Here is a 21,230-nt window from a genome sequence, read left to right as displayed (position 1 = left end):
ATTGACCTGTTTCAATCCCGGTCTCCTTCCACTGTCACTATCTCTCTCACATAGCCCAGTATCATTCCCAGCCTCATTCCACTGTCTCTCTCTCATCATAGCCCTGTATCAATCCCAGACTCATTCCACTGTCACTCTCTATCTCATCATAGACTTCTATCAATCCCGGACTCATTCCACTGTCACTGTCTCTCTCACCATAGCCCTGTATCAATCTCAGACTCATTCCACTGTCTCTCTCTCCTCATAGACCAGTATCAACCCCAAACTCATTCCACTATCTCTCGCTCTCTCATCATAACCCTGTATCAATCCCAAACTCATTCCACTCTGTCTCCATCTCATCATAGACCTGTATCAATCCCAGACTCATTCCACCGTCTCTCTCTCTCTCATCATAGCCCTGTATCAATTCCAAACTCCTTCCACTGTCTCTCTCTCATCATAGCCGTGTAATAATCCCAGACTCATTCCACTGTCGCTCTCTATCTCATCATAGACTTCTATCCATCCTAGACTCATTCCACTGTCTCTCTCTATTTCTCATCATATCCCTGTATCAATCCCAGACACATTCCACTGTCACTCTATCTCATCATTGACCTGTTTCAATCCCGGTCTCATTCCACTCTCACTGTCTCTCTCACCATAGCCATGTAATAATCCCAGACTCATTCCACTGTCGCTCTCTATCTCATCATAGACTTCTATCAATCCCGGACTAATTCCACTGTCACTGTCTCTCTCACCGTAGCCCTGTATCAAGCCCAGACTCATTGCACTGTTTCTCTCTCTCATCATAGCCCAGTATCAATCCTAGACTCATTCCACTGTCTCTCTCTTTTTCTCATCATAGCCCTGTATCAATCCCCGACTCATTCCACTGTGTCTCTCTCTCATCATAGCCCTAATCAATCCCAGACTCATTCCACTGTCTCTCTCTCATCATAGCCCTGTATCAATCCCAGACACATTCCACTGTCACTCTATCTCATCATTGTCCTGTTTCAATCCCAGAATCATTCCACTCTCACTCTCTATCTCATCATAGACTTCTATCAATCCCGGACTAATTCATCTGTCACTGTCTCTCTCACCATAGCCCTGTATCAATCCCAGACTCATTCCACAGTCTCTCTCTCTCCCTCATCATGGCCCTGTATCAATTCCAGACTCATTGCACTGTTTCTCTCTCTCATCCTACCCCTGTTTCAATCCCAGACTCATTCCACTGTCACCCTCTATCTCATCATAGACTTCTATCAATCCCGGACTCATTCCACTGTCACTGTCTCTCTCACCATAGCCCTGTATCAATCCTAGACTCATTCCACTGTCTCTCTCTTTTTTTCATCATAGCCCTGTATCAGTCCCAGACTCATTCCACTGTGTTTCTCTCTCATCATAGACCTGTATCAATCCCAGACTCATTCCACTCTCTCTCTCTCTCTCATCATAGCCCTGTATCAATCCCAGACTCATTGCACTGTGTCTCTCTCTCTCTCATCATAGACCAGTATCAACCCCAAACTCATTCCACTTTCTCTCTCTCTCTCATCATAACCCTGTATCAATCCCAAACTCATTCCACTCTGTCTCTATCTTATCATAGCCCTGTTTCAACCCCAGACTGATTCCACTGTTACTCTCTCTATCATCATAACCCTGTATCAATCCCGGACTCATTCCACTGTCACTCTGTCTCTCATCAAAGCCCTGTATCAATCCCAGACTCATTCCACCGTCTCTCTCTCTCTCATCATAGCCCGGTATCAATCCCAAACTCATTACACTGTGTCTCTCTCATCAGAGCCCTGTATCAATCCCAGACTCATTCCTCTGTCTCTCTCTCTCTCTCATCATAGCCCTGTGTCAATCCCAGATTCATTTCACTGTCTGTCTCTCATCATAGCCCTGTATCAATCCCAAACTCATTCCACTGTCCCTCTCTCATCATAGACCTGTATCAATCGCAGACTCATTCCACTGTCACTCTCTCTCTCATTATAGCCATGTAATAATCCCAGACTCATTCCACTGTCGCTCTCTATCTCATCATAGACTTCTATCAATCCCGGCCTAATTCCACTGTCACTGTCTCTCTCACTGTAGCCCTGTATCAATCCCAGACTCATTCGACTGTCTCTCTCTCTCATCCTAGCCCTGTATCAATCCCAGACTCATTGCACTGTCACTCTCTATCTCATCATAGACTTCTATGAATCCCGGACTCATTCCACTGTCACTGTCTGTCTCACCATAGCCCTGTATCAATCCCAGACTCATTCCACTGTCTCTCTCTCTCTCTCATCATAGCCCTGTATCAATTCCAGACTCATTGCACTGTTTCTCTCTCTCATCCTAGCCCTGTATCAATCCCTGACTCATCCAACTGTCTCTCTCTCTCTCTCTCTCTCGCATCATATCCCAGTATTAATCCTAGACTCATTCCACTGTCTCTCTCTTTTTCTCATCATAGCCCTGTATCAAGCCCAGACTCATTGCACTGTTTCTCTCTCTCATCATAGCCCAGTATCAATCCTAGACTCATTCCACTGTCTCTCTCTTTTTCTCATCATAGCCCTGTATCAATCCCCGACTCATTCCACTGTGTCTCTCTCTCATCATAGCCCTAATCAATCCCAGACTCATTCCACTGTCTCTCTCTCATCATAGCCCTGTATCAATCCCAGACACATTCCACTGTCACTCTATCTCATCATTGTCCTGTTTCAATCCCAGAATCATTCCACTCTCACTCTCTATCTCATCATAGACTTCTATCAATCCCGGACTAATTCATCTGTCACTGTCTCTCTCACCATAGCCCTGTATCAATCCCAGACTCATTCCACTGTCTCTCTCTCTCTCTCTCATCATAGCCCTGTATCAATTCCAGACTCATTGCACTGTTTCTCTCTCTCATCCTAGCCCTGTTTCAATACCAGACTCATTCCACTCTCACTCTCTATCTCAGCATAGACTTCTATCAATCCCGGACTCATTCCACTGTCACTGTCTCTCTCACCATAGACCTGTATCAATCCCAGACTCATTGCACTGTTTCTCTCTCTCTCTCATCATAGCCCTGTATCCATCCCAAACTCATTCCACTGTCTCTCTCTTATTCTCATCATAGCCCTGTATCAATCCCAGACTCATTCCACTCTCTCTCTCTCTCTCTCATCATTGCCCTGTATCAATCCCAGACTCATTGCAGTGTGTCTCTCTCTCTCTCATCATAGCCCTGTATCCATCCCAAACTCATTGCACTGTTTCTCTCTCTCATCCTATCCCTGTATCAATCCCAGACTCATTGCACTGTCTCTCTCTCTCTCTCTCATCATAGCCCTGTATCCATCCCAGTCTCATTCCACTGTGTCTCTCTCTCACCATAGCCCTGTATCAATCCCAGACTCATTCCACTGTCTCTCTCTCATCATAGCCCTGTATCAATCCCAGACACATTCCACTGTCACTCTATCTCATCATTGACCTGTTTCAATCCCAGAATCATTCCACTCTCACTCTCTATCTCATCATAGACTTCTATTTATCCCGGACTAATTCCACTGTCACTGTCTCTCTCACCATAGCCCTGTATCAATCCCAGACTCATTGCACTGTGTCTCTCTCTCTCTCATCATTGCCCTGTATCCATCCCAAACTCATTCCACTTTGTCTCTCTCTCATCATAGCCCTGTATCAATCCCAGACTCATTCCACTTTGTCTCTCTCTCATCATAGCCCTGTGTCAATCCCACACTCATTTCACTGTCTCTCTCTCATCATAGCCCTGTATCAATCCCAAACTCATTCCGCTGTCTCTCTCTCATCATAGACCTGTATCAATCGCAGACTCATTCCACTGTCACTCTCTCTCTCATCATAGTCATGTAATAATCCCAGACTCATTCCACTGTCGCTCTCTATCTCATCATAGACTTCTATCAATCCCGGACTAATTCCACTGTCACTGTCTCTCTCACCGTAGCCCTGTATCAATCCCAGACTCATTCCACTGTCTCTCTCTCTCTCACCATAGCCCTGTATCAATTCTAGACTCATTGCACTGTTTCTCTCTCTCATCCTATCCCTGTATCAATCCCAGACTCATTCCACTGTCCCTCTCTCTCTCTCTCTCTCTCATCCTATCCCTGTATCAATCCCAGACACATTCCACTGTCACTTTATCTCATCATTGACCTGTTTCAATCCCGGTCTCCTTCCACTGTCACTATCTCTCTCACATAGCCCAGTATCATTCCCAGCCTCATTCCACTGTCTCTCTCTCATCATAGCCCTGTATCAATCCCAGACTCATTCCACTGTCACTCTCTATCTCATCATAGACTTCTATCAATCCCGGACTCATTCCACTGTCACTGTCTCTCTCACCATAGCCCTGTATCAATCTCAGACTCATTCCACTGTCTCTCTCTCCTCATAGACCAGTATCAACCCCAAACTCATTCCACTATCTCTCGCTCTCTCATCATAACCCTGTATCAATCCCAAACTCATTCCACTCTGTCTCCATCTCATCATAGACCTGTATCAATCCCAGACTCATTCCACCGTCTCTCTCTCTCTCATCATAGCCCTGTATCAATTCCAAACTCCTTCCACTGTCTCTCTCTCATCATAGCCGTGTAATAATCCCAGACTCATTCCACTGTCGCTCTCTATCTCATCATAGACTTCTATCCATCCTAGACTCATTCCACTGTCTCTCTCTATTTCTCATCATATCCCTGTATCAATCCCAGACACATTCCACTGTCACTCTATCTCATCATTGACCTGTTTCAATCCCGGTCTCATTCCACTCTCACTGTCTCTCTCACCATAGCCATGTAATAATCCCAGACTCATTCCACTGTCGCTCTCTATCTCATCATAGACTTCTATCAATCCCGGACTAATTCCACTGTCACTGTCTCTCTCACCGTAGCCCTGTATCAAGCCCAGACTCATTGCACTGTTTCTCTCTCTCATCATAGCCCAGTATCAATCCTAGACTCATTCCACTGTCTCTCTCTTTTTCTCATCATAGCCCTGTATCAATCCCCGACTCATTCCACTGTGTCTCTCTCTCATCATAGCCCTAATCAATCCCAGACTCATTCCACTGTCTCTCTCTCATCATAGCCCTGTATCAATCCCAGACACATTCCACTGTCACTCTATCTCATCATTGTCCTGTTTCAATCCCAGAATCATTCCACTCTCACTCTCTATCTCATCATAGACTTCTATCAATCCCGGACTAATTCATCTGTCACTGTCTCTCTCACCATAGCCCTGTATCAATCCCAGACTCATTCCACAGTCTCTCTCTCTCCCTCATCATGGCCCTGTATCAATTCCAGACTCATTGCACTGTTTCTCTCTCTCATCCTACCCCTGTTTCAATCCCAGACTCATTCCACTGTCACCCTCTATCTCATCATAGACTTCTATCAATCCCGGACTCATTCCACTGTCACTGTCTCTCTCACCATAGCCCTGTATCAATCCTAGACTCATTCCACTGTCTCTCTCTTTTTTTCATCATAGCCCTGTATCAGTCCCAGACTCATTCCACTGTGTTTCTCTCTCATCATAGACCTGTATCAATCCCAGACTCATTCCACTCTCTCTCTCTCTCTCATCATAGCCCTGTATCAATCCCAGACTCATTGCACTGTGTCTCTCTCTCTCTCATCATAGACCAGTATCAACCCCAAACTCATTCCACTTTCTCTCTCTCTCTCATCATAACCCTGTATCAATCCCAAACTCATTCCACTCTGTCTCTATCTTATCATAGCCCTGTTTCAACCCCAGACTGATTCCACTGTTACTCTCTCTATCATCATAACCCTGTATCAATCCCGGACTCATTCCACTGTCACTCTGTCTCTCATCAAAGCCCTGTATCAATCCCAGACTCATTCCACCGTCTCTCTCTCTCTCATCATAGCCCGGTATCAATCCCAAACTCATTACACTGTGTCTCTCTCATCAGAGCCCTGTATCAATCCCAGACTCATTCCTCTGTCTCTCTCTCTCTCTCATCATAGCCCTGTGTCAATCCCAGACTCATTTCACTGTCTGTCTCTCATCATAGCCCTGTATCAATCCCAAACTCATTCCACTGTCCCTCTCTCATCATAGACCTGTATCAATCGCAGACTCATTCCACTGTCACTCTCTCTCTCATTATAGCCATGTAATAATCCCAGACTCATTCCACTGTCGCTCTCTATCTCATCATAGACTTCTATCAATCCCGGCCTAATTCCACTGTCACTGTCTCTCTCACTGTAGCCCTGTATCAATCCCAGACTCATTCGACTGTCTCTCTCTCTCATCATAGCCCAGTATCAATTCCGCACTCATTGCACTGTTTCTCTCTCTCATCCTAGCCCTGTATCAATCTCAGACCCATTCCACTGTCTCTCTCTCTCTCTCTCTCTCATCATAGCCCTGTATCAATCCTAGACTCATTCCACTGTCAATGTCTCTCACCCTAGCCCTGTATCAATCCCAGACTCATTCCACTGTCTCTCTCTCTCTCATCATAGCCCTGAATCAATTCCAGACTCATTGCACTGTTTCTCTCTCTCATCCTAGCCCTGTATCAATCCCAGACTCATTCCATTGTCTCTCTCTCTCTTTCATCATAACCCTGTATCCATCCCAAACTCATTCCACTGTGTCTCTCTCTCATCATAGCCCTGTATCAATCCCAGACTCATTCCCCTGTCTCTCTCTCATCATAGACCTGTTATAATCCCAGACACATTCCTCTGTCTGTCTATCTCACATCATAGCCCTGTATCAATCCAAGACATATTACACTGTGCCTCTCTCATAATAGCCCTGTATCAATCCCAGACTCATTCCACTCTCACTCTATCTCATCATAGACCTGTTTCAATCCCAGACTCATTGCACTGTGTCTCTCTCTCTCTCATCATCGCCCTGTATCAATCCCAGACTCATTCCACTGTCTCTCTCTCTCTCTCATCATAGCCCTGTATCAATTCCAGACTCATTGCACTGTTTCTCTCTCTCATCCTATCCCTGTATCAATCCCAGACACATTCTACTGTCACTCTATCTCATCATTGACCTGTTTCAATCCCGGTCTCCTTCCACTGTCACTGTCTCTCTCACCATAGCCCTGTATCATTCCCAGACTCATTCCACTGTCTCTCTCTCATCATAGCCCTGTATCAATTGGAGACACATTCCACTGTCACTCTATCTCATCATTGACCTGTTTCAATCCCAGACTCATTCCACTGTCACTCTCTATCTCATCATATACTTCTATCAATCCCGGACTAATTCCACTGTCACTGTCTCTATCACCATAGCCCTGTATCAATCCCAGACTCATTCCACTGTCTCTCTCTCTCTCTCTCATCATAGCCCTGTATCAATTCCAGACTCATTGCACTGTTTCTCTCTCTCATCCTAGCCCTGTTTCAATACCAGACTCATTCCACTCTCACTCTCTATCTCAGCATAGACTTCTATCAATCCCGGACTCATTCCACTGTCACTGTCTCTCTCACCATAGACCTGTATCAATCCCAGACTCATTGCACTGTCTCTCTCTTTTTCTCATCATAGCCCTGTATCAATCCCGGACTCATTCCACTGTCACTCTCTCTCTCTCTCATCAAAGCCCTATATCAATCCCAGACTCATTCCACTGACTCTCTCTCTCTCTCATCATAGCCCTGTATCAATTCCAGACTCATTCCACTGTATCTCTATCTCATCCTAGCCCTGTTTCGATCCAAGACTCATTCCACTGTCACTCTCTATCTCATCATAGACTTCTATCAATCCCGGACTCATTCCACTGTCACTTCTCTCTCACCATAGCCCTGTATCAATCCCAGACACATTCCACTGTCTCTCTCTCTCATCATAGCCCTGTATCAATTCCAGACTCATTACACTGTTTCTCTCTCTCATCATAGCCCAGTATCAATCCTAGACTCATTCCACTGTCTCTCTCTCTCTCTCTCTCATCATAGCCCAGTATCAAACCTGGACTCATTCCACTGTCACTCTCTCTCTCTCATCAAAGCCCTGTATCAATCCCAGACTCATTCCAGCTTCTCTCTCTCTCTCATCATAGCCCTGTATCAATCCCAAACTCATTACACTGTGTCTCTCTCATCATAGCCCCGTATCAATCCCAGACTCATTCATCTGTCTCTCTCTCTCTCTCATCATAGCCCTATGCCAATCCCAGACTCATTCCACTGTCTCTCTCTCTCATCATAGCCCTGTATCAATCCCAGACTCATTCCACTGTCTCTCTCTCTCATCATAGCCCTGTATCAATCCCAAACTCATTCCACTGTGTCTCTCTCTCATCATAGACCTGTATCAATCGCAGACTCATTCCACTGTCACTCTCTCTCTCACCATAGCCCTGTATCAATCCCAGACTCATTCCAGTGTCTCTCTCTCTCTCTCATCATAGCCCTGTATCAATCCCAGACTCATTGCACTGTGTCTCTCTCTCTCTCATCATAGCCCTGTATCCATCCCAAACTCATTCCACTGTGTCTCTCTCTCATCATAGCCCTGTATCAATCCCAGACTCATTCCACTGTCTCTCTCTCTCTCTCATCATAGCCCTGTATCAATTCCAGACTCATTGCACTGTTTCTCTCTCTCATCCTAGCCCTGTATCAATCCCAGACTCATTGCACTGTCACTCTCTATCTCATCATAGACTTCTATGAATCCCGGACTCATTCCACTGTCACTGTCTGTCTCACCATAGCCCTGTATCAATCCCAGACTCATTCCACTGTCTCTCTCTCTCTCTCATCATAGCCCTGTATCAATTCCAGACTCATTGCACTGTTTCTCTCTCTCATCCTAGCCCTGTATCAATCCCTGACTCATCCAACTGTCTCTCTCTCTCTCTCTCTCTCGCATCATATCCCAGTATTAATCCTAGACTCATTCCACTGTCTCTCTCTTTTTCTCATCATAGCCCTGTATCAAGCCCAGACTCATTGCACTGTTTCTCTCTCTCATCATAGCCCAGTATCAATCCTAGACTCATTCCACTGTCTCTCTCTTTTTCTCATCATAGCCCTGTATCAATCCCCGACTCATTCCACTGTGTCTCTCTCTCATCATAGCCCTAATCAATCCCAGACTCATTCCACTGTCTCTCTCTCATCATAGCCCTGTATCAATCCCAGACACATTCCACTGTCACTCTATCTCATCATTGTCCTGTTTCAATCCCAGAATCATTCCACTCTCACTCTCTATCTCATCATAGACTTCTATCAATCCCGGACTAATTCATCTGTCACTGTCTCTCTCACCATAGCCCTGTATCAATCCCAGACTCATTCCACTGTCTCTCTCTCTCTCTCTCATCATAGCCCTGTATCAATTCCAGACTCATTGCACTGTTTCTCTCTCTCATCCTAGCCCTGTTTCAATACCAGACTCATTCCACTCTCACTCTCTATCTCAGCATAGACTTCTATCAATCCCGGACTCATTCCACTGTCACTGTCTCTCTCACCATAGACCTGTATCAATCCCAGACTCATTGCACTGTTTCTCTCTCTCTCTCATCATAGCCCTGTATCCATCCCAAACTCATTCCACTGTCTCTCTCTTATTCTCATCATAGCCCTGTATCAATCCCAGACTCATTCCACTCTCTCTCTCTCTCTCTCATCATTGCCCTGTATCAATCCCAGACTCATTGCAGTGTGTCTCTCTCTCTCTCATCATAGCCCTGTATCCATCCCAAACTCATTGCACTGTTTCTCTCTCTCATCCTATCCCTGTATCAATCCCAGACTCATTGCACTGTCTCTCTCTCTCTCTCTCATCATAGCCCTGTATCCATCCCAGTCTCATTCCACTGTGTCTCTCTCTCACCATAGCCCTGTATCAATCCCAGACTCATTCCACTGTCTCTCTCTCATCATAGCCCTGTATCAATCCCAGACACATTCCACTGTCACTCTATCTCATCATTGACCTGTTTCAATCCCAGAATCATTCCACTCTCACTCTCTATCTCATCATAGACTTCTATTTATCCCGGACTAATTCCACTGTCACTGTCTCTCTCACCATAGCCCTGTATCAATCCCAGACTCATTGCACTGTGTCTCTCTCTCTCTCATCATTGCCCTGTATCCATCCCAAACTCATTCCACTTTGTCTCTCTCTCATCATAGCCCTGTATCAATCCCAGACTCATTCCACTTTGTCTCTCTCTCATCATAGCCCTGTGTCAATCCCACACTCATTTCACTGTCTCTCTCTCATCATAGCCCTGTATCAATCCCAAACTCATTCCGCTGTCTCTCTCTCATCATAGACCTGTATCAATCGCAGACTCATTCCACTGTCACTCTCTCTCTCATCATAGTCATGTAATAATCCCAGACTCATTCCACTGTCGCTCTCTATCTCATCATAGACTTCTATCAATCCCGGACTAATTCCACTGTCACTGTCTCTCTCACCGTAGCCCTGTATCAATCCCAGACTCATTCCACTGTCTCTCTCTCTCTCACCATAGCCCTGTATCAATTCTAGACTCATTGCACTGTTTCTCTCTCTCATCCTATCCCTGTATCAATCCCAGACTCATTCCACTGTCCCTCTCTCTCTCTCTCTCTCTCATCCTATCCCTGTATCAATCCCAGACACATTCCACTGTCACTTTATCTCATCATTGACCTGTTTCAATCCCGGTCTCCTTCCACTGTCACTATCTCTCTCACATAGCCCAGTATCATTCCCAGCCTCATTCCACTGTCTCTCTCTCATCATAGCCCTGTATCAATCCCAGACTCATTCCACTGTCACTCTCTATCTCATCATAGACTTCTATCAATCCCGGACTCATTCCACTGTCACTGTCTCTCTCACCATAGCCCTGTATCAATCTCAGACTCATTCCACTGTCTCTCTCTCCTCATAGACCAGTATCAACCCCAAACTCATTCCACTATCTCTCGCTCTCTCATCATAACCCTGTATCAATCCCAAACTCATTCCACTCTGTCTCCATCTCATCATAGACCTGTATCAATCCCAGACTCATTCCACCGTCTCTCTCTCTCTCATCATAGCCCTGTATCAATTCCAAACTCCTTCCACTGTCTCTCTCTCATCATAGCCGTGTAATAATCCCAGACTCATTCCACTGTCGCTCTCTATCTCATCATAGACTTCTATCCATCCTAGACTCATTCCACTGTCTCTCTCTATTTCTCATCATATCCCTGTATCAATCCCAGACACATTCCACTGTCACTCTATCTCATCATTGACCTGTTTCAATCCCGGTCTCATTCCACTCTCACTGTCTCTCTCACCATAGCCATGTAATAATCCCAGACTCATTCCACTGTCGCTCTCTATCTCATCATAGACTTCTATCAATCCCGGACTAATTCCACTGTCACTGTCTCTCTCACCGTAGCCCTGTATCAAGCCCAGACTCATTGCACTGTTTCTCTCTCTCATCATAGCCCAGTATCAATCCTAGACTCATTCCACTGTCTCTCTCTTTTTCTCATCATAGCCCTGTATCAATCCCCGACTCATTCCACTGTGTCTCTCTCTCATCATAGCCCTAATCAATCCCAGACTCATTCCACTGTCTCTCTCTCATCATAGCCCTAATCAATCCCAGACTCATTCCACTGTCTCTCTCTCATCATAGCCCTGTATCAATCCCAGACACATTCCACTGTCACTCTATCTCATCATTGTCCTGTTTCAATCCCAGAATCATTCCACTCTCACTCTCTATCTCATCATAGACTTCTATCAATCCCGGACTAATTCATCTGTCACTGTCTCTCTCACCATAGCCCTGTATCAATCCCAGACTCATTCCACAGTCTCTCTCTCTCCCTCATCATGGCCCTGTATCAATTCCAGACTCATTGCACTGTTTCTCTCTCTCATCCTACCCCTGTTTCAATCCCAGACTCATTCCACTGTCACCCTCTATCTCATCATAGACTTCTATCAATCCCGGACTCATTCCACTGTCACTGTCTCTCTCACCATAGCCCTGTATCAATCCTAGACTCATTCCACTGTCTCTCTCTTTTTTTCATCATAGCCCTGTATCAGTCCCAGACTCATTCCACTGTGTTTCTCTCTCATCATAGACCTGTATCAATCCCAGACTCATTCCACTCTCTCTCTCTCTCTCATCATAGCCCTGTATCAATCCCAGACTCATTGCACTGTGTCTCTCTCTCTCTCATCATAGACCAGTATCAACCCCAAACTCATTCCACTTTCTCTCTCTCTCTCATCATAACCCTGTATCAATCCCAAACTCATTCCACTCTGTCTCTATCTTATCATAGCCCTGTTTCAACCCCAGACTGATTCCACTGTTACTCTCTCTATCATCATAACCCTGTATCAATCCCGGACTCATTCCACTGTCACTCTGTCTCTCATCAAAGCCCTGTATCAATCCCAGACTCATTCCACCGTCTCTCTCTCTCTCATCATAGCCCGGTATCAATCCCAAACTCATTACACTGTGTCTCTCTCATCAGAGCCCTGTATCAATCCCAGACTCATTCCTCTGTCTCTCTCTCTCTCTCATCATAGCCCTGTGTCAATCCCAGACTCATTTCACTGTCTGTCTCTCATCATAGCCCTGTATCAATCCCAAACTCATTCCACTGTCCCTCTCTCATCATAGACCTGTATCAATCGCAGACTCATTCCACTGTCACTCTCTCTCTCATTATAGCCATGTAATAATCCCAGACTCATTCCACTGTCGCTCTCTATCTCATCATAGACTTCTATCAATCCCGGCCTAATTCCACTGTCACTGTCTCTCTCACTGTAGCCCTGTATCAATCCCAGACTCATTCGACTGTCTCTCTCTCTCATCATAGCCCAGTATCAATTCCGCACTCATTGCACTGTTTCTCTCTCTCATCCTAGCCCTGTATCAATCTCAGACCCATTCCACTGTCTCTCTCTCTCTCTCTCTCTCATCATAGCCCTGTATCAATCCTAGACTCATTCCACTGTCAATGTCTCTCACCCTAGCCCTGTATCAATCCCAGACTCATTCCACTGTCTCTCTCTCTCTCATCATAGCCCTGAATCAATTCCAGACTCATTGCACTGTTTCTCTCTCTCATCCTAGCCCTGTATCAATCCCAGACTCATTCCATTGTCTCTCTCTCTCTTTCATCATAACCCTGTATCCATCCTAGACTAATTCCACTGTGTCTCTCTTCCTCTCATCATAGCCCTGTATCAATTCCTAACTCATTCCACTTCCTCTCTCATCATAGCCCTGTATCAATACCAGACTCATTCCACTGTCTCTCTCTCTCTCTCATCATTGCCCTGTATTTATCCCAAACTCATTCCACTGTCTCTCTCTGTCATCAAGTACCTGTATCAATCCCAGACTCATTCCACTATCTCTCTCTCTCATCATAGCCCTGTATCAATCCCAAACTAATCCTAACATTCTGCTCATTTCTTACTGTCCCCTATCAAACCCAGAATAATCCCTCTGTCCCCCTCTCACCCCATACCCCTAAATCAATCACAGTCTGCGCCCACTGCTTCCTTACACTTCTGTATTAATCCCAAGTTAGTCCTATTACCCAGTGTTTTGATGCCTGATTTTGAGCTACTAGATCTGTTCTCAATCTATCCCACTGAGCACCATGGTCGTGCCACAATACCCAGTGTGTGCTCCATTTTCATTTCTGGTGCCTCGGTCGATGCTTGGAAGTTCACCATCCTTATTCCGATGCTTTTCTGTCACTGTTCAATATAACTAAGTATGTTATGAGGGCAATTCAGGGGGTAGTCATGAGTCAAGCACATTGCTGTTGGTTTGGAGTGACAGATTGGCCAGATGGGCTAAGGCCACTAGATTTTCTGCTCTAAAGTGTATTAGTGATCCAGATGGGTTTCCATGAGAATGCAATATTGTCAAATCCTCCACTTCCGATACCAGCCTTTATTGCCTAATATCTTAATTATTTCAATTTCTATTTGCAAAGTGTCCAGATGGGATTTGAACTCAAATTCCAGGTCTCTGGAATACTAGCACATGAAAACAATCTCTATGCTGCAACAGTACAATAATATCTTGTACTGCTAGAATGTTGGCACTGCCCGAGTGCTGTACTGTCACAGCACTGCACTGTTGAAGTGACAGTACTGAGGGAGTGCTCCACTGTCAGAGGGGCAGTGCTGAGCTAGCGCTGCACTATCAGCGGGTCAGGAATGAGGGACTGTTGCACGGCCAGAATGTTTGTACTGAGGGAGTGCTGCAGTGTCAGAGGGTCAGCACTGAGGGAGCGATGCATAACTGGTGCCAAAGTGTTAAGCGCTATGTCATGGGGCTGAAATCTCTCGAATAGTTTCCTAGGCCCACGACCTTCAGGTTCAGAGATGAGAGAGTGCGATTCTGGTCCACTTGCAACAGACCGAAATCTCATGGACGGGGATCCAAAACTGCTAAATGAAACCTTAAGCAGGGAACATATTTACACAGGGATATTTTTCTAAAATAGTTTTTTGCCCTGGAGCCATCCCTTCCTGTAGAAGCTGACAAACAACATTCAATCTGGTGCAGGGAGATCACTATCAGATTGTCGTCGGAGTAGGTATGAGGGAGTCAGTACTTTACGCAACGAGCAGTTGCAAGGGAAGACTTGGGAAACAGAATGGTGGAATGTTTTGTCTTCAATAATTCTTCAATTCCTATTTGTCCGCTCCATTCAGACAGCAGGTTCCAGTTCACAACATCTCGCTGCGGGGAATCACTTCTCCTTGTCTGTGGACCTTTTAGCCTTTATCTTCAATCTATGTCCTTTGGTCAGCAATAATCCTGCCAGTGGGATCACCATTAAACTTTTCATGATGTTGAATGCCTCCATTAAATCTCCTCTTAGTCTTCTCTGCTCTCAGGAGGAGATTTAATAGAGACTTCAGTCTCTCCACATTAACTGAAGTCTCTCCTCCCTGATGCCGGTCCAGCCAGTCTAATCTCACACCCTCTCCAAAGCCCTTCAGATCCTTCCTCAAGTATCTTATCCCAAAAATATGAAACTATCTTGTAAGGATACTATTCTAAAGGGAGTGCAGGAGCAGAGAGTCTTGGGTGGATATGTGCATAAGCCATTGAAGTTGGCAGGACAGGTAGTGAGAGCTGTTTGTAAAGCATGCAGTATTCTCGACTTCATTAATAGGGACATAGAGTACAAGAGCAGGGAGGTTCTGATGAACTTATATAAGACACTGGTTAGACCTCAGCTGGAGTACTGTGCATAGTTCTGGATGCCACACTATAGGAAGGGTGTGAACGCATTGGAGGGAGTGCAGAAGAGGTTTACCAGAATGGTTCCAGGGATGAGACACTTCAGTAATGAGGAAAGATTGGAGCAGTTGGGACTGAGGAGAATTGATGGAAGATGTAAAATTTAAAATTTCCCACTGAACCCACAAATCCCTCTAGCACGGAAACCACAAATCCCACTGAGACTCGCAAACTGCACTTCACTGAACCCACAAATCCCACTGAAACCCTAAATCCCATTAACACTGAACCCACAAATCCCACTAAACTCAGGCTCCAAACCACACATTCACTGAACCCACAAATCCCACTGAAACTCTAAAACCGCTCTTCACTGAACCCACAAATCGCCCTGAATCCCAAATTCCCGCTGACACTGAACCCACAAATCCCACTAACAACCAGGAACCAAACCAAATTTCACTGATCCCACAAATCCCACTAACACTTAGATCCCAAACTGCACTTTCATTGAACTCACAAATCCCACTTAACCCCGAATTCCCGCTGACACTGAAACCACAAACCCCACTAACACCGAGGAACCAAACCGCATTTCCACTGAACCCACAAATCCCACTGAACCACTAAATCCCAAGAACACTGAACCCAGAGATCCCAACGAACCCCTAAGTCCCACTAACATTGAACACACAAATCCCACTAACACTTAGGCGCCAAACCACACATTCACTGAACTCCAATCCCACTGAACCCCAAACACCACTAACTCTGAGGCCCCAAAACCACACTTTCACTGAACCCCTAAATCCCACTGACGCCTAGGAAGCAAACCGCACTTCACTGAACCCTTAAATCCCACTAACATTGAACGCACTTATCCTACTAACACTTAGGCCCCTAACCACACATTTACGGAACCCACAAATCCCACTGAAACTCAAAAGCCGCACTTCACTGAACCAACAAATACGACTGAAACCCTAAAACCACACTTCACTGAACCCACAAATCCCACCGAACCTCTAAATCCCACAGAAACTGAACCCACAAATCCCACTAACACCTAGGAACCAAAGTGCCCTTCACTGAACCCACAAATCCCACTAACACCTTGGAAACAAACCGAATTTCACTGAACCCACAAATCCCACTGGAACCCCAGATCCAGCTAACATTTAGGCCTGAAATCGCGCTATCACAGGACCCACAAGTCCCACTAAAACATAGGAGCCAAACCGCACTTCACTGAACCCACAATTCCCACTGGACCCACAAATCCCTCTAGCACAGAACCCACAAATCCCACGGAGCCTCGAAAACTGCACTTCAGTGAACCCACAAATCCCACTGAAACCCTAAAACTGCACTTCACTGAACACACAAATCCCACTGAACCCCTAAACCCAACTAACAGTGAACCCACAAATCCCACTAAACTTAGGCCCCAAACCACACATTCACTGAACCCACAAATCCCAATGAAACTCTAAAACCTCACTTCACTGAACCCACAAATCCCACTGAACCCCAAATTCCTGCTGACACTAAACCCACAAATCCCACTAACACCCAGGAACCAAACCATATTTCACTGAACCCAGAAATCCCACTGATGCCTAGGAAGCAAACCACACTTCACTGAACCCACAAATCCCACTAACACTTAGATCCCAAACCGCACTTTCATTGAACCCACAAATCCCACTTAACCCTGCATTCCCGCTGACACTGAAACTACAAATCCCACTAACACCTAGGAACCAAACCGCATTTCCACTGAACCCACAAATCCCACTGAACTCCCAGATCAACCTAACACTTAGGCCTGAAATCGCGCTATCAATGAACCCACAAATCCCACTAACACTTCGGCCCCAAACCACACATTCACTGAACCCACGAATCCCACTGACACCTAAATCCCACTAACACTGAACTCCAAATCCCACTGAAACCCTCAAACTGCACTTCACTCAACCCACAAATCCCGCCCAACTAAACCCCAAATCCCACTAACACTGAACCCAAAAGTCCCACTGAATCCCGCAATCCTACTAACACTTAACCCACAAATCCAACTAACACTGAACCCTAAATCCCACTGAGACCCTCAAACTGCACTTCACTGAACCCACAAATCCCACTGAACCCATAATCCCAGTGACAGTAAACACACAAATCCCACTAACACCTGGGAACCAAATGGCACTTCACTGTGCCCACAAATCCTACTGAACCCTCAAATCAAACTAACACTTACGCCCTAAATCGTGATATCACAGAATCCACGAATCCCACTAACACTTAGGCCTCAAACCGCACTTTCACTGAAACCACAAATCCCACTGAACCCCTAAATCCCACTAACACCGAACCCACAAATCCTACTAACACTGAACCCTCAAATCCCACTAACACTTAGACCCCAAACCGTACTTTCATTGAACCCACAAATCCCACGGAACCCCTAACTCCCACAGACACTGATCCCACAAATCCCACAAACATCTAGGAAACAAACCGCGCTTCACTGAACCCACAATTCCCACTGAACCCTCAGATCCAACCAACACTTAGGCTTGAAATCGTGCTATCACAGAACCCATGAATCCCGCTGCCACCTAGGAACCAAACTGCACTTCACTGAACCCGCAATTCCCACTGAACCCGCAATTCCCACTGAACCCACAAATCCCTCTAGCACGGAACGCACAAATCCCACTGAAACTCGAAAACCGCACTTCACTGAACCCACAATTCCCACTGAACTCCTAAGACCACTAACACTGAACCCACAAATCCCACTGAACCCCTCAATCCCACTGACACTGAACCGCCAAATCCCACTAACACTTTGTCCTCAAACCCAGTATCACTGAACCCACAATTCCCACGGAAACAGAAATCCTAAATCCCACTAATGCAGAACCCCTAAATCCCACTATCACCGAACCCTCCAAGTCCCACTAACATCAAACCCCTAAATCCCACTATCACTGAACCCCCAAATGCCACTAACATTGAACCCCAAAATTCCACTTACACAGAATCCCTAAACCCCACTAATGCAGAATCCCTAGATCCCACTATCGCTGAACCCCCAAATCTCACTAACACAGAACCCCTAAATCTCACCATCACTGACCCCCTAAATCACACTAACACTGAACCCCCAAATCCCACTAACACAGAAACCCCTAGATCCCACTATCACTGAACTCCCCGATCTCACTAACACTTAGTCCTCTAACTGCACTCTCACTAAACCCACAAACCAACTGTCACTGAACCTCAAACCAACTATCACTGAACCCACAAATCCCACTGACACTTAGGCCCCTAACATTTTGGCCTCAAACCCCTAACACTGAACCCCCATATCTCACTAATGTTGAACCCCCAAAACCCACTAACACGGAATCCTCAAATCCCACTAACACGGAACCCGCAAATCCCACTAACGTGGAACCCACAAATCCCACTATCACAGAACCCACAAATCCCACTAACTCTTAGGCCCCAAACTGCACTGTCACAGAATCCATAAATCCCACGAGCACTTAGGCCTCAAACCCCTATCACTGAACCCACAACTCCCACTAGCACTGAACCCCGATATCCAACTAACACGGAACCCCCAAATCCCACTAACACTTAGGCCCCAAAGCACACTTTCACTGAACCCACAAATCCCACTAACACCTCAATCCCGCTAACACCTGAACCCACAAATCCCACTGACACTGAACCTCAAATCCAACTAAAACTTAGGCCTCCAGCCCAACTATCACTGAACCCCCAAATTCAAATAAAACATAGGACCCACAACCCCACAATCACTGGACCCCCAAATCCCACTGAGAGGTAGTCCTCAAATTCCACTATCGCCGAACCCTCAGATCCCACTGACACTTAGGCCTCAACCCCCACTACCACTGAACCCCCAAATCGCACTGACACTTGTGCCTGAAACCCCACTTTCACTGAACCCCAACCGACTATCACTGAACCCCCAAATCCCACTACCACTGAATCCACAAATCCCACTATCACTGAACCCCCAAACACATCGTAACCGTGTTTCTGTAATGGTGATTATTTATCATTTATCTGTATCTGTGCCACTAATTCATCTATCTTATTAGAGATGCTTCATGCATTCAGATAAAAATAAGTTTAATTTATTTTTATTCAGCTAGTAGCAAAGTTGGATTTGTAAATAAATGCAAAACATATCTATATAAGTTCTGAGAAATGTTGAATATTGTGCACATTTTTAATGGAGGGAGGGGTGAAATAGCACCCTCTTGTGGCCATTTGTGTATGTACGTATGTATGTATATAAACAAACCAGATTACACAGTTTAGTTGGGTAATTGACTTCCATAAGGCACGCTGTTTCTGTTGCCCTGCAAAGATAACACGCTTATTTGAAGGTGTCAGTGAAAAGCCTCTTCAAGATGGCCCCCTTCACCCATCTCCAGGACAGGCCTCGTCTGCTGCATCCTCCAGTGCTTTCCAGTAGATCAGCAGCTCGTAGGGTGTCACCCTGTGAGAGGTGACGAGTTTACGGAAGCCGCAAACAGAAAACTTCACATTCCAATTGTGGAACTTCTGCTCCGAGTGGATTTCCACTGGTGTGATCTTCAACTCCGCTAAGCACAGCCCGACGTAAACATCCTCCAGTTTAAAGTGGGGGACCGTCCTGGAAATATTCCAGACTCGGTGGGCAACATCGGCCGAAAGCATGTACCCAGTGCCGGAGCAGAATGGTGGGTATGTTTCCTGAGGATATTCCTGTTCGCTGACGTACCATTTACTGGATTTCTCCCTGACAGGTCCAAAATTCCTCATGATGAAGCCGGTGAAGATATCCGTGTGATTCATTCCCAACAAGAGCTTGGTCAGGTGATCGGCGTTAACAAACATGTCGGAATCGGTTTTCATCACGAAGGAGGTGGACAGACCGAATCGGCTCACCCATTCCAGGCCCATCAGCACCTTGGTGGTCAGGTTGTAATAAGTGTCGGTGAAATTTTTCTGGATGATGTCCTTGTGCAGTGAACTTTTTTCAGCAGCTGCTCCTGATGCTCTCGGCTGTACCCGAGCAGGAAGTAGCTCACCACCCTCTTGCCATGGGTTGTCCGCACTCGCCCCCAGGTCTGGCGAATGACCGAGCGAACTTCCAACTGGTCTTGGGCACTGGTGACCAGAAGGACCAGGAATGGGGGACTGGTGTCACAGCTGCTGTTGGGCAACATGAGGAAGGAATGGTCATTTAACTTTGCAGAATGCCAATGTTCGACACCGTATTGGCTAAAATATCTGATCAGAGGAAAGATTAACAAGGGGGCAACAACAAACAACCATTTCCTTTTGAGAAATGATTTCAAACAAAAGCTTCTTTGAGAAAATATCTTCATGCTCGAAGCACCTGTAACATAAAATAAACAAGTTGGGTTTGGTGGAATCCAGAAAATGCAAGAGGAATTATTTTTCAGATTAAGATTATTTGACTCGATTTGGGATACAAATACAAGAGGATGTCATTCAGCTCCTAGAGCCTGTTACACAGGAACAGGGGGAGGTTATTCAGCCCCTAGAGCCTATTACACAGGAACAGGGGGAGGTTATTCAGCTCCTAGAGCCTGTTACACAGGAACAGGGGGAGGTTATTCAGCCCCTAGAGCCTGTTACAGGAACAGGGGGAGGTTATTCAGCCCCTAGAGCCTGTTACACAGGAACGGGGGAGGTTATTCAGCCCCTAGAGCCTGTTACACAGGAACAGGGGGAGGTTATTCAGCCCCTAGAGCCTGTTACACAGGAACAGGGGGAGGTTATTCAGCCCCTAGAGCCTGTTACACAGGAACAGGAGAAGGTCAATCAG

General features: G+C 45.8%; 1 pseudogene; it reads right to left on the bottom strand.

Moving 5' to 3' along the window:
- Positions 1-19,813: 19,813 nt before the first annotated feature.
- LOC144674483 (beta-1,3-galactosyltransferase 5-like) lies at positions 19,814-20,766 on the bottom strand (annotated as a pseudogene).
- Between the last annotated feature and the right edge of the window lie 464 nt (positions 20,767-21,230).

This window comes from Cetorhinus maximus, unplaced genomic scaffold (assembly GCF_964194155.1).
Source record: "Cetorhinus maximus unplaced genomic scaffold, sCetMax3.hap1.1 HAP1_SCAFFOLD_678, whole genome shotgun sequence".
Classification (NCBI taxonomy): domain Eukaryota; kingdom Metazoa; phylum Chordata; class Chondrichthyes; order Lamniformes; family Cetorhinidae; genus Cetorhinus; species Cetorhinus maximus.
Note: the sequence above shows the minus strand (reverse complement) of the source record. Positions and strands in the feature narration are given on the sequence as shown.